The sequence below is a fragment of the Pholis gunnellus genome (genome assembly GCF_910591455.1).
Source record: "Pholis gunnellus genome assembly, chromosome: 15".
Lineage (NCBI taxonomy): Eukaryota > Metazoa > Chordata > Actinopteri > Perciformes > Pholidae > Pholis > Pholis gunnellus.
In genome coordinates, this window is record NC_136542.1 from 7,580,083 (window position 1) to 7,593,365 (window position 13,283).

Sequence of the window (13,283 nt, forward strand, 5' to 3'; positions counted from 1 at the left end):
AATGACTCAGTCATGTTCTTTTCACATCGCAGCTATTGAGTTATTTCCACGGAGCACAAGAACACCTGCTCTTCGTGTGTGTGAGTGTGACTGTGTGTGTGTGTGTGTGTGCACAAATGTCAATGTAGGTACATTTGCTGCAACGTGTGATTAATTATCTTATACAGCTTGGGTAGATTGTGACAGGTGTTAGTCATTTTCTTGGGATTAGGAGGGTGGGAGGAAAACAGGAAAGGGGGCTTGATGGGAGGATTGCAGAGGTGTATGAGAGACGACAATGAACATGACTCAAGAATATCATATGACGAAAGGTTTGTGTGCGTGTGTGTGTGTGTAAGTAAAAGAGAGAGAGAGAGAGACAGAGAGACTTCCCTCCATCTTGTTTGGAGCAATTACCTCTCTATTCCAATCAGTGTTGATGTCTGAGTATAATCTTCTGTAAACACTAAGTGCGCCTAGACCTAGTTTAATGAGACTGCCACACACACACACACACACACACACACGTACACAAGCCATTAATATTGTCTCATGGCAGTTAGCAGCATTACCACCCTCTCTTCCTGCCATGCCACCTCTTTACAAAGGCAGGAGAGCAAAAGGGGAGTCAGCACACATTGGAGTTAAGTGCTCCTAATAAGTCCCGAAAGTATTGGTGGTGAGATGTAAACACACCTGCAGCTTTTTGGTGGAATAACCGGTTTTAAATAAAAAGGGGCTTCTAGCTTAAATGTTTTTATACGATGTAAAGGTGTCATTTGTGTGACGAGTTATAATGATGGTTCAGCTCTATTATGTTTTATCAGTATATAGGTGAACAACACTTTACTGCAAAAGCTATTGTTGTTTTTTTAAAGGATCAATTAGTTGTTTTATTGTAACATCTTATCACAAGGTCCTCTTACTTTTTTAAGCTCTTATCCACATTGGATGGACTTTGATGACTTCATCAAGATTGTGTTGTCATAATCGCATCACTTATGTGTGTGAGGTGTTCGATACATGAGGGGGAGATCATCAGCCAGTATGAAATATCAGGTAGACATTGTGACATGTGACATTTTGTACATTTTTTTGCTGTTTCAATGGTTTACAATTACTTTAAAACTCAAGTGAATAGTAATTTAGTCTTTAAAATGTCAAGAAAACTATACAAAGTTATACAAATAACAAGTTTTGTAAAAAATTAAAAACGATCCTCATGAACATTTCTGTATTCGTATCCTAAATCTCTTTTTTTCTGTACTTTTTGTTTGAAGTCGAATTCACCAAAGTGAACAAACGTCGTACATCAATTGTTCATAAGGAGCAAAAAATGATGATCCGGTGAACAGAACATTAATTTAGCATTGTTTTATTCATTCATTTAAGATTATGCCATTATAATCTTCAAGTTAATGAAGTGTTTTTTTCTCCATGTTCATGACTCGCAGGTCCAGAACACTTGAGAATTTCGTTCGAAGTGGGAGAAAATTGGTGAGTGCGTCAAATGGTCTCTCATGCATTTGTTCGTACCAGTGGAGAGGTCCATTGTTTGTCATTTTTTTAAATAAATGAAATCATGAATTGTTGACAGCACATTTTCGTATAATCATTTAATCAGCTAATGATTCAGCACTAATTGAAAACAGATCTAAAATTGTTGTCTAATATGTTGCATTGATATCATAGTGTTTAAAGCTCCCTTGTGACCACTGTAGGAATGCTAAATGAACATTTTGAGTATGATGATACCAACGGTGGTGGTAATGCGCCATAAAAGGTAGTAATGTGCCAATAATGGAGGTGAAGAAGAAGAAGAAGACAAGATGATGCAAACAATGCAGGATCGAAAACGTTCAACAAAGGCTTTGCAAATGTTTTATAAAGCAGGAAATGTGTTCAGTTTATTTGTTAGAAATTATGTTTTCTGGTGAGAAACGTTACAAAAACAATGTTTCAACATGTTTCAAGTAAAGACTCCACAGGGTGCCTTAAAATTGAGGTAATTAACTCTCTCTTCCTTCAGGGAAAGGAGAAACTTTGAAACATTGTCACTTAGCAGGAAATCAGGGCAGGAAATGAAAAAGAAAAACTGTTTTAAATTGTATTAGTCTGCATCCATCTTTTGGGAGTATTAATTTAAAATGTGCTGCAGTCCAGCTCTGGTTTACATCAGTGTGAATAAGAATAATTTCAGACTCAGAGAGACAGAAATAAAAAGCACCACAGTACTAAGCCATTATTATGAATGTCACTAGGTAAAAACGTCGAGCTTTACAATGAATAATATCTACATCAGCGGCGCATGATGAGAAGTCATCATCAGCTTGGACGGTGTAGATCTGCTCTGTGACGCATTTTTCACCTGTTTAGAATGCAGCGTTATCGGCTGGTTAACCACCCACTGACAACCTTCTCCTCCCGTCCCTCTCAGCACTTCTCTCTATCTTTAGACATGCCTCGCAAACTGTTTCACGCTCTGTCTCTTCAGCAACGGATGAGAAACCTGCTCTACCAAGCACCGTTCCCTAATAGAAACCAGTTTTTGTACCCAACACTAACCCCCACCCCCCCAAAAAAAATCTTCATTTCAGCAAATCTGTGTCTTCCTAACCGTCACTGCTCTTGGCTCCACGCCTCTAAAAGCCTAACCACTTTATCTCTATGTGTTCAGCACTTTTGCAGATTGAATTCAGGTGGAATTGTGTTTTGATGGAAACTAATTTAGTGCTGTTTGTGGCACTGCCGGCATGTATTTGGACCAATTAGACGCGAACGAAGGAGACGGATAGAGAGAGAGAGAAGTGATGTGAGGGGGGGGGGGGCACAAGAAAAAGGATAAGAATATTTTAGAGTCCAATGGAAGTCATTTCCTCATTTTGGAGTCATTGAAGCTGTGTGTGTGTGTGTGAGTGTGTGTGATTGGCTTTGCATTATGATGAGTGTACGGGGGTGGCGGAGTGTTGACATGCAGAGCACAATGCCTCCATAAACAACATGATAATGAATGCGTTTGGGCTCCCACATTCAAGCACAACTAGCGAGGCTGTTTACTCTTTTGAACAGAAAATGTTCAGCTGTGATTTTCCGCAAAGTGGCTGACCAGGTGTAAGCAGGGGTGCGTGCGTGTGTGTGTGCGTGCGTGCGTGCGTGCGTGACCACCAGAGTGTAACAGTGTTGAGCTCTACTGAGCTGTCAGGCACAGAAACTCATTTAGGCTGCAGCTTCAGTTCGGAAGAGGCCCGAGGCAGCGGTTCCTTCAGGCTGACGCCGCGGACGGCTCACATTTTTACCTCGTTATCGGAGCTCCTCTCCGGGCCGAGCCTGGCGGGAGGACCGGCTGCCTCGCTTGTTCCTCCAGGCGAGACAGATAGCAACCAATCACCGGCACCAAAGAGACTGGCCCACGGCTTTCGCTGCAGACTCGCATTAGCATATCCAGGTGTGCGGTGTGTGCTTATCAAAGTGAAGTGCGGCTGCTTAGCGTGCGATGTGTGTGGGCTTAGCCTGAGCTTAACTCACGGTCAAACCGAAGTGTTTGATCATATTGTGTTTACTTTTGTCACCTTTATCGTCTGGCAACTACACACAAACGTGCCTCCGAGCGCACACACAAACAGACAAAGCTTAATCACAGCTCCGCGTGTGTGCACTGCATTTCCTGCTCCTTCTCATCTATCTCATAACACGTGATTTATGTGAAAATGATTTGCCGCTACAAACACACTCCCGCCAGGATGCACACACACCAACGCACACAGTTCGTCATTGTATTTATGACAGCAGGACTGCTGTGCCAAGGGGATATTGGACTTTCTCTTCAGTTATCAATGTTTCGCTTTTGATTGATGACCTTTATTGTAATTATTTATTGAAAGGCAGGAACAGGATAATTAGAAAAGGTCTGGAGGGGAGGAAAGTGCTGATCCAGTGGGAATTCTGAGGAGGAAACCGGAACGCTGAAGGTGATAAAGTTCACGGATCTCCTCAGAATTCCGTGTCAGCGAACGGAAAGGAGGGGGAGATCTGCAGGAGGAATCAATGATCAGACTAATGGCATACTAATGATGTAACTACTCATCCATAGAGCACAGACAGAGGGAGGAAGAGGGAAGGAGTGAGAGAGCAAGAAGGTGACGAAAGGAGGAAAAAGAAGGAATGTTTTTTCTTAGAGACACATAAATTGACCACTTATCAAAACAAATTGCAGAACACCGTGACCTATAGATCACCATGTAAACATGGTTATCAAAGTACATTACAATTATTTAGCTGGCATGGAATCTCTGAAGTGGAATGCAATTGAATCTGTCATGTTTAAAGCAGTCATTATTTCACTGTAATCGCAGACCTGTCGTGTGCATCCCTTTCAACGGAGTTGAAACTGCAACAAATTAAAGCTGCGAGCAGCGATGAACGGGCCCTCGCCTCCCTTGCGCGTCGGGGCTTGCGGCGGACTCCGGCCTGCGCGTCGGAGAACGTCCGCGACCGCTGGACTGCGCGTCTGCGAGCGAGACGTCGTCGATCCCGCGTGGGACCGCCCGATGCTGGAAACGATGCTTTGCAGATAGTACTATGCTGAGGAAAAATGACACCGAAATCAAAATGGCCGACTTCTGGTAGGTTTTACAGCATGGTGCCATGAGACTTATATTTAAGTCTCCACAGGATACGCGCGCCTACCGAGTTTCGTACGTGTAGCTCAAACGTAGCGCCGGGGTTGCTCTTTTGAAATATTGTAGGGGGCGCTACAGAGGCAATTTAAAACGCACAAGGCCAAAAATCATACCACATATTTCTTCCGATGCCTTTGACACATGTGCAAAGTGCCATGAATTTTTGAGCATCATCACCTACTATGCTATGGAAAAATGACACCAAAATCAAAATGGCCGACTTCGGTAGGTTTTAGAGCATGGTGCCAAGAGACTTATTTTTAAGCCTCCACAGGATACATGTGCCTACCAAGTTTCGTACATGTAGCTCAAACGTAGCGCCGGGGCTGCTCTTTTGAAATATTGTAGGGGGCGCTACAGAGGCAATTTAAAACGGATAAGGCCAAAAATCATTCCATATATTTCTTCCGATGCCTTTGACACTTGTGCAAAGTACCATGATTTTTTGAGCATCCTAACCTACTGAAACAAATTTCCTTTAGCCAGTAGGTGGCGCTATGAGTTTTTTGAATTTTTTCAAATCAGGTATGTTTAAGCTTGAAGTGGCATCATGCACAAGAAGTTTTGTGCAAATTGGATAATGTACCTTTGAGTTATAACAACTTCAATTTTGCATGGCGAACGATGCGTCGCCACGGCAACAGCGTTCAACGAAAACACACAATACTTATGATGGCTCTTCATCAATGTCCTAAGACTATCCTTACTGATTTTGAGACTAATCGGGTCATCTGGCTAGGAGGAATAAAGAAACGTATAAAATATGACATTTCCTTCAGCCAGTAGGTGGCGCTATGAGTTATTTCATTTTTTTCAATTTAAGTATGTTCAGGCTTGAAGTGGCATCATGCACAAGAAGTTTTGTGTGGATTGGATTATGTACCTTGGAGTTATAACAACTTGATTTTTCAGAAAAATGATGCAAAATGGCCGCCACGCCACGTCAAGGTTCTTCGACGAAAGCGCTAGCTTTTAATAATTTTTAATCACAAAGGTCTTAAGAGCACCCTGAACAAATATGAAGTCGATCGCATAAATGCTCTAGGAGGAGTTCGTTAAAATACGAAGGCTGCAAAATGCGAAAAGTGCCAAAAAACACAACTTTGCGGGTTTACTGTAGCGCCCCCTATTGGTTGAATGCAACAAAAATCTCAGGGTATGTTGCGGTATGCGATGTGCACATATGCTGAAAGTTTCGTGAATTTTCGACAATGGGTTGAGAAGTTATGTGAATTGATATTAAGCCACGCCCCTAAGAAGTTCATTGGTCCATATCTTCTCAACGCAAATAGATATCAAAAAGCTTTTGATAAATCTGAGTGATCTACATCCAATAATGATCCACAGAAAATTTGGTAGCAATCGGAGCCAGCGTGTGGGAGGAGTTCGCAAAGATGTGTTTTACACTAAATTCAAGATGGCGGAAAATTTTTCCAGGCGCAGTTTCGGGGTCTGAGAGGCTTTTTTTTAGATCTAGCGGATTCGGACATGTGTGTCGAATTTCAAGTCAATCGGACAAACTGGCCGAGGGGCGTGGCCGGCCCGCCTTGTAGGGGGCGCTAGAGAGCCATTTTTTTACACACAAGTATGCAACCTTGCGCAGCAGAGTTTCTCCACCAGACCTGAGAGGTGTGCAAATTTGGTGAGTTTTCATGCATGGCAAGTGCCCCTACTAGCTCATTCCCCACAAATATAAGAATCATAATAATAAGAACCCTTAGAAACTCAATAGGGCCTTCGCCGGCCCGACGTTGTCGGCGGCTCGGGCCCTAATAACACACCATAACTGATTGTCAAGTATTAATAGTGGAAACATGAATTCAAAGTAGTGCATTTGTCAGGACTGCTCTCGGAGCGATCATTGATCGAGGTTGTGACTCTCATGTTGGTCGTTTTTCTCTCGTCATGCAAAATTGTAGGAGTGATCTACACATGAAAATGCAGCTCTGCCTCAAAACTGACAACTAATAGCCAACGCTTTGTTAAACTGATGCTGGTGCATTGAAAACTGTACAAAGCAGCAAATAAGTAACAACAATACGAGTCCACAGCCACGCATACTGCTCTGAGAGGCTGTGCTGAAGTACAGCGGTGCTAACATCCGTTGCGGTGCTAACATCCGTTTATTATGGTAAGCACGATCACCATCTTAGATTAGCATGTTAGTATGCCAACATTCGCTAATTTACTCTAAACACAAGGTACAGCAGAGATTGAAGGGAATGTCACACGTTTTTTGCTCATAAACCAAAGTATTGAACAAATAGAAATGTTTGGGGTGGACGGATCGATCCAAAAATATCGTTACTACAGACACCTACGTCTGGATGAGAAGAACGATTGTGGCTTCATTAGGACCGATACAAAAAAGGGATCTATTTCTCTCTTTTACACCTATTCGTATTTCATCAAGAGTAGAACAACAAATTCATGTTTGCACATTTTTGTTATTTGCCAGTAAAAAGTGTTGCATGTGATTACGTAAATAACAGGAAAATTAAAAAGAAAAAATTCTGTTCATTGTTATTTACTGGCGAACATGCTTCAGCTGTTGCCATTTTACTTTCACGTGGAGCAACTGGCAGTTAACAAGTAATCGTAAATTATATGTGCCTTATTTCTTTTAATTTCTTTTTCATCAATAAGGACGACTCACATTAATTAGCATTTCTTTCAATGTGGCCTTGTTAGCTGTAGTCCTCTGGCATTGCTGATCCAAAAGCAGTGAATTGACAGATTAAGAAGAACAAACAATAGGATTCTGATACGACAACAATAGCAGCAAAATCAGCAAGCTCGAGATAAAAAACACATGCATGCAAAGCAACAATATATATGATCGCATCCGCTATTCAATCAGGACAAAAACGTATTACTTTACTGGATATTCAAAGTGGATATTGACTCCAGGCTACTTTCTTGAGAAACCACATGTGATGTGTTTCTATGCACTGCAATAAGCTGGTTACAGTAAAACCTGTGTTTACATGCGGCGAGTAATCACATTTTTCCTCCTATCATGAACAAAGCATTTGTTGCATTTGGACTGATGACACAATGAGAGGACAGGCTCTGCAGGGCACAGTTTTACGTTCTGTTTGATGTGACAAATAACTTTCTCTTCAGCTTACTGTAGATATATTTCAACATATTCAGTTTTAGTCAGACTTTCATTTGAATTTGAATTATTCTGGATACAGCTACAGGTAATGATCTTTCCTTTCATCCCTCTGCACTGCTGCAACAGTTATACTTTTCTCTGTATGAGGTATAACCACACGTAAAAACACAGTAAGAAACCTTTTCAAGCATATACGTTACTGTAAGATTGGATTTCCTATCGCTGAATAGCTGTGGGTAACCCAATTAAAGGTGCAGATCTTACGCGTTGGGAATCTGGTTATTCATTTTCTTGACATCTAATAAATCAGGTTACTACAGAGAGCTCACGATAACCAAGGTACTTACTTGGTTTATTATCCTTTGATAGGTTGATGGATTGGGCGAAACGTGGTTAACCAATGTAAACTCCTCCTGGAGAAGCCTGATTCTTGGGCCATGCATACACTTAAACTTGTGCTTTTTTTAAAGAGATTGTTAGTGTGTGCCAGCAACAACTTGGTGGGATGAAAGGGAGAAGGAGAACTTGTAGCTGTGCACTGTTGCATCCAAAAAATCTAAATGCCAACTGCGACCACACGAAACTTGTGTTGAATTTACTGTAAGAAACTGTCAAGTTGAACCATTAAATGAATGGATTTCCACAGCTGAACAGCGAAGCGTTATAAAACTCAAACACGTGTCCACAGTAATGAAAACCTCTCCCACTGCAGAGCCTGTCCTCTCATCCTCTCACTGCACCATCAGTCCGAATAAATCTCTTAAAGCAGCAGCCTCATCACACTTAAAGGATATCCTCCAAACACTTGCAATATGCCAATACTGGTTCAAAAAGTGTACATTTGATACGTCGGGCTCAATGACTGACCGGCCTGCTTGTTCTCTGTCTGGTCGATCAGTGTTGAACTGTCATTTGATTGCTGCCATGCTTTATATTGACAAAGGGACATCCATCAATGCTAATTAACTCTCTGACTGAACCTCAAAGTGCAAGGGACCCTTTTCACCATGAAGCATGATGGCACTAATACGGTTGTGGTTTGTTTGATTTGCTCAATTTTTTCGTGTCAGTAAAAAAATGAAAGAGAAAAAAAATAAGAACTCCCTATATCTGATTTAAGAAATCTCAAGATGTGACCCAGGATGTCACTGGTGCAGTTATTGCAACTAAAACTGCACATGTGTGAAGAAGATAAAGGACGGGGTTTGATTTAAAACCAGGGACCAAAAAACATCTGTCGGCTGCCAGGTGTAGCATCCTGCCCACTGCAAGGGAACAGGCAGTTCTAAACAACTGAATTGGATGAGTGGATCGGGTCTGGTGTGTTGTACCGATCTAAATTGTTCCTGTGGTTTGCTGTGGAGTAGTGTAGTGGACAAAAATGGGGACTTATCTTACATCATGCACCTTCAAATTACCAAGACAATCACCTACAGTTTGGCCTGATTTGAACTGAAAATGTAAGGGAAAATGTTGAAATTAGCTCCAGTGAAATACGAAGTATATCTGTGCATATTTTGAGTTTACAAATGGTACCAAGCACAAACAGATGTTCTCACCAAAGAACATTTAAAAATTAAGAAAAATATGTCTGAATCCCATTAAGGATGTGTGGGGAAACAAACAACCATTACATGAATAATCTCCTGGCTTTTGACCATGTATTTCATTCTGTACTAGAGAAAACAGAAGCACACTGGAGTCTAAATGAAGTCTACCCCGTGGCAATAAAGAGGTTCATTTTCTTTATCTGCAGGGGAACCACAGTTCTGATTATTTCCGTATTGCTTTCATAATGAAAAAGTGTAACTACATGCTGTTTTATGCACTAGGACGCATCATTTTTTTAATAATGACTTTAAACAGAAAACTGTAGCAAAAACACTAAATTAGCACAAGATTTGGGCACCTTCCCTTGCCACCTTATTATAAACAACAAAGCATGGACGCAGTAAAATTCATTAATTTCCTCTGAAACATACTTATCTCCTGTGGGGAAGAAAGATAAGGTGGAGACTGCAGCAAAACCACAAAGGGGTACACCAAAGACAAATACTGCAGAGACACAACATACACCAGAATACACCTTTTCTGTATGAACACTTTTTATTCCCCTTTTATCTGAGTGCCTGTTGAGGAAAGGCACATGTGGCTGCCTCAGTAATATGACATTTAGACAAATTCACGAGGCGTGCTGGCGGGATGCTGCCTCTACTGTACACGAATGTCTGCAAATACGCCTCTGTGAGAATGTGAGGGTGTGAGAGTGTGAGGTGCTTCTTTTTTTTCAAATGCGTATGTGTGTGCTTAAAAATTGGGTTGACTATGTGTCTAACTATGAGAGGCACACGCTTTGCTTTAGTTGCACACACGCAGACACGCAAGCTGCAGCCCTTTTGATGTTTGTGTTCTCGATGAGCTTCCATCCTCATAAGGTGGCAGCGCGGGAGGGCTCAGATGCTGCTGAGACAAAGCATTTCTCTTTGAAAACGTACACGACCCAATGTGTTACTGGACCAGCAGAGGTTATCTCGAAGTATGCAGTAATGTCACTACTTTTTCCCGCTTTTCCCTCCATCTTACATCCATGTTTCACTATGTCTGTCTCTGCATGTCTTCCTCCTCACTTCGCTCTGTCACTAAAAAACTCCATCATCTGATGACTGTGAACCTTGAGCAACCCGAGACGGACGGTCATGGTGAATTGGTAAAATGAGTCACACAGCTGAGTATTGGAAACATGACAGCCTTTTGTTTTTTTCTGCACGGAACTTCCAAGAACTACTGCATGATTGATTTTCTTCTGAAAATGTAAGAATACACACTAACACACGTGAATACAATGGGGTCAGGCCTATCTTCCCTCAGCCTCTATGAATATTTCTCCCATTTAAATTAGGCCTTATCTTCCCGCAGCCTTATGTTCCCTTAGCGCCATGTTCCCTCAGCATCACCCCTGGCCTAAGGTGCTCGTTGCCTTTGTTGGTTGGGTTGGTTAGGTTTAGGCACGAGGAGTGAGATTAATTAGGATTAGAGTAAATATATCAGGTTAAGGCAATCAGAGGCTGAGTAGGGCAGGTCCTACCTTGGCCATTGGGAAAAAAGATTGCAACCAGGAAGGTCCAATGAAATCATCCCGCATAATAATTAGTCAAAGCTGTACGTGTGTTTGTTGTATTTTATGAGCAATGGGCCACAGAACAATGGCTGTTTGTTTTGGGGATAACAGGTTGTTTCACAAATAGGATTTCGCTCAAATGAGACATTTTTCAGACTATTTTCAGAACATAGGACTGAGGAAACATCGGGTTGAGGTGTTCAGGGAACATAGGACTGAGGGGACATAGGTTTGAGATGTTCAATTAAATGTATTTTGTATAGCCCAAAATCACAAATTTGCCTCAGAGGGCTTTACAATCTGTACACATGTGACATCCTCTGTATGCAGTGTTTAAATTTCCCTTGCTGAGAGGATGTAAAGTGGGTAGCGATGAACAGATGGAAATTAATTCAGATGTATCGACAGAGGAAAGAGGTGATGCAATGAAATTAGGACTAAAGAGTGCATCTTAACCCGATCGAGAAGAGGGAGAAACTCAACGAGATACAATTGAGAGGAAAGGAGTGTGAGTGTGAGTGTGTGCGTGCATGCGTGTTTGTGTGTGTGTGTGTGTGTGTGTGTGTGTGTGTGTGTGTGTGTGTGTGTGTGTGCTTGCATGAGGGGGGCATCCAAGCGTGCCAAATCAAAGTGCTTGCACCTCAATCAGTGAGAGTTCAGATGGAGGGTGATAGAAAGTGTAGCAAAGGGGAGGATGAGGAGAGCAGTTTAAAAAAGGAGCGAGGAAATTAAATGAATCAGTGGAGATGTCTCTCAGGTTCTTTTTTTTTTTGTATCTTTCGTGGGTCAGTTCTGCTCCATTACTGTTTGTCCTCAATCACAAAGGTTTTGCATCATGCAAAAGCAGGAAAAAAAAGTTATGGGAGGAAATTTAATTTCTCAATCTCCAAATTGATTTAGTGGACCCGACTGGAGGCTGCAAACCGACCTTTCGAATTTGGCTTATTGTGCGTCTACTGTGCGCTGTCAAACAGACGGGATTTCAGATCAGCACAGAGTTATGGCCTGACTACGCTAAGATGATAAGATGATTAAATATCTAATTCACTTTAGATCATTAACTTTAATCTGCTTATACTTAGGAGGCAGAAGAGCTGGCGAGGGAGGGGGGAGGAGAGTGGGGAGGAGCTTAGCAGTCTGGCTTCCATCTTTCAATATCACATCATGGACTTTATCTTCTGCGTCCATCTGACAAAATGCAGAAAAAGATATAGTCAATTATTTTTACTCCAAGATCCATCTCCTGCTGCGTTTCCTGTGTGAGACGTCATCCCACCAAATAACATTAGAAAGGGTTGACTCAAGCTTTTGTCATTATTTTAAAGGAACATACCAGTGTTTTGGTCCATTTACTACAAATTGTTTGTTTCACTACCAACCATTTCCTCAAGTTCATGATAGATTTGTACATTGATGGGTGTATGTTACTACTTTTTCATGAAAATCAATTTGCAAATGCAGGAAAATTGTTGATAGGCAAAGCATTAAGTCACTATAATCATGAAGTCAAAATGACCTCGTGATAACTCAATTGAAAAGACATATTTTCTTTTTAAATCAGGCTCGGTGTGCTCATGTGCTGATGGGAAGCTCAAACATCCAGACTTAAAGAAATAGTTTGACATTCTGAACAGACCAATAATACCACTCTTACCACTCAATATCTGCTAAATATGAAGCTACCAGCCATTAGGTAATGAGCTTATCTAACTACTGCAACGTTTAGGTTTTAAACTTTGGTTTTTGAATGGATTAAACAAACACCATATAATGTGTTAATTAGTGAGCTTTTGAGATGCTTGTAGGCAGATTTTGTTACTTCTAGACAGAGCCAGGCTTGCGTTTTCCCTGCTAAGCTAATCAGCTCCTGGCTGTAGCTTCATATTTAATGAACAGGCATGAGAGTGGTATAAATCGGCAAGAACACAAATAAGTGTATTTTCCAGAAATATCGAAGTATTCCTTATAGTTGAATGCCAGATAGCAAGAAGGAAAAAAACAACAACATTTACATTGTCCTCATTATTTTCACAATGTCCATGTTTGCTGATCTTCTTAGTTTCATTCTCTTTCAATGTAGTTTGAGATTTTGAAGTTGTTTAACGGGCAACTCAACGCTTCACTCCAGGCCCTGAAACACCCACTGACAGATCATCATTCTTAAGGAAATGTTCAAGTCTGTGGACTTTTACTTACTCACAGACATGAGAGTAGCATCTGAGAGCCATGTCTGATACATGTCAGATCTTTTGAATGGGAACGTCATTTTTGGGAAACCAGGCGGCTCGGGCAAGAGAGCAAGCGCATTTCCCAACGTCTTTCTTTTAACAGTTGTGATCAAACTCGTGGATTCAGGGTATATAAATGTCCACTTTAGAAACACCCC